Source organism: Erinaceus europaeus, chromosome 15, assembly GCF_950295315.1.
Source record: "Erinaceus europaeus chromosome 15, mEriEur2.1, whole genome shotgun sequence".
In the NCBI taxonomy this organism is placed as follows: domain Eukaryota; kingdom Metazoa; phylum Chordata; class Mammalia; order Eulipotyphla; family Erinaceidae; genus Erinaceus; species Erinaceus europaeus.
This window is the reverse complement of record NC_080176.1, coordinates 28,595,802-28,598,091: the sequence shown is the minus strand read 5'-3', so window position 1 is coordinate 28,598,091 and position 2,290 is coordinate 28,595,802.

Sequence of the window (2,290 nt, the reverse complement as noted above, 5' to 3'; positions counted from 1 at the left end):
GCTCAGTGGCTGGGAAGGAGGGAGGGCGGGAGGGCGGGCGGGAGGCGGGAGGAGGGGGAGGCCTGGGGGAGGGGGCCTGGAGGAGGGAGGGGGCAGTTATGAAAAGCCCAGCTCGCAAGCCTGCCCGGCCAGGGCCCAGCAGACTGTGGACTCCCCCCCCCTCCTTAAAACACACACACACACACACACACACACACACACACACACACACACACACACACACACTTCCCCATCTCTCTCCTTCTTGTGGCTGCTCTCTCATTATTGGCCTGCTTCCCACCCCAAAGTGTGAGGGGGGCTCCTGCCAGGACAGCCCTCTGGAGAGGAAGCGGGAGGGAGGGAAGGAGGGCCAATAGCCCCGCCAAAAATCCGGCCCCAGCCGAGGCCTGAGCGGCCAGGCCCCCGCCCCTGCGGCTGGGCCCTGGGCCCAGTGTGAGGACACTGGCCAGCTGTCCCGTGCCCCTGCCCCCAGCCGGGCCCTCCAGACTGCCCCAACACCCTTGGGCCTCGACAGACAGCCTCCCCCATCACCCAGAAGGGGGAGATAGGGCTAACAGGTCTAGGGATGTGGGGTTCCCGTTCATTCCATGCCTGTGGAGGTGTGTGTGTGTGGGGGGGGAGGAGGGTGTTGGTGGTGGCGGTGGCAGGCAGAATGGCCTGGAAGGTGGATGGTATAGGAATTGCCTCACAAGGGGTGGGGCACAGATGGGGTCCCTAGCAAGTTCTAGGGCTGCCCACAGCCTCCTTCTTGAAGTTGGGGTGCAGTGGTGCATGGGAGGACCTGGGACTCATATCTGTGGGTGCTGGGGAGTGCAATCAGGGTTGGCTTAGGTTGGGGGGTTGTGAATCTATACTGGCTTTGCTCTCCAGGAGTATCAGGGGACAAGAGGCGACCTGGACTCCACATTCCATGCAGGCTGGGGAAGGGCGAGCTGGACCTCTTTGGAGGACAGGGCCTGGGGGGGCATCCAGAGTGGCAGCCTCCTTACTCACCTCCACCACTTGTGTCAACACCAAGTCCCAGTATCTCCCGGACCAGAAAGTAGGCACCCAGGGCTTTGGCTCTGGGGGTGGGGTGGGGGGTGGGGTGGGGGGTCCAGGTGTCTGGGACCGCCGTTCTGCTTATGGCCAGCAGGGGGCGGCCGTGAGCCAAAATGCACCCGGGGTTTGCAGACAACCTGACTGCTTGGGCAGCCCGCTGAGGTCATGGATGGAGGGAGAACAGGTCGGCCTACTACACCAGTTCCAAACAGAGGACGGGGCGCCATCCCCCAGACCCCAGCCCACTCGGGGATGCCACAGACCGAGCCCCTGTCCCTGCACCCCGGGGAGACTGGGGGCCAGGCTTAGCAGGGGGGAGATTCCCAGTGACACCTCCCAGAGTGCTCAGAGGCAGGGACTCGGCTCACTGGGAGTTTGAATGCTGGTTCTAGCACCTTCTAGCAGGGCAGCCCCTCCCTGGAATCCGGGCTCAGTGTCAGGTGTGGAGCGGTCCTCACCCCCCAGCCCGGGAGGGGCCTGGCATCTTTACCCCCTTGTGAACAGGGCCCTGGTACCATCTGCTATGTAGTCACCACTACGGGGCACTCTTATTCAAAACTCTCTCTCTTGAAAAATATTATTATTCACTTATTTATTTGGGATAGAGACAGAGAGAGACACTGGAAGATAGAGGGAGAAAGACAGAGAGCCACCTGCAGCCCTGCTTCACCATCTGTGAAGCTTCCCCTTGAAGGTGGGGACCAGGGACTTGAACCTGGAGCCTTGTAAGTGCTTAATTGAGAACAACACTGTCCTAACCCTAAAACTAACTTTAACTCTCTATCTCTTTTAACATTTCAATTAGCGATTTAATATTTATTTATAACATTATAAAATAACAGGGGTACAACTCCACACCTTTCCCACCACCAGAGTTCTGTGCCCTCATCCCTTCCACTAGAAACTGCAGTGATTCTCCCAAGATCATAGACATAGGTTGACTATTATTTCTATAACTATCTGTCTATATTTATATATATTTGCCCACTTTTTCTATGGTTCTGCTTTCTCTTCCTTTCCAAGCCACACCTACTACTTCTGAGAGTCCTTCCCTTTTTCCTCTTCTTTTTCTGGGTCCTGATGGAGTTGGAGTTCAGAGACCTCTGGTCATCTTCCCTTAACATTTCTACCTCTCTGGAACTATAGACAAAAATTCTTTATGGGGTGCAGAAGGTGGAAGGTCTGGCTTCTGTAATTGCTTCTCTACTGGACATGGGTATTGGCAGGTTGATTCATACCCCCCCCCCCC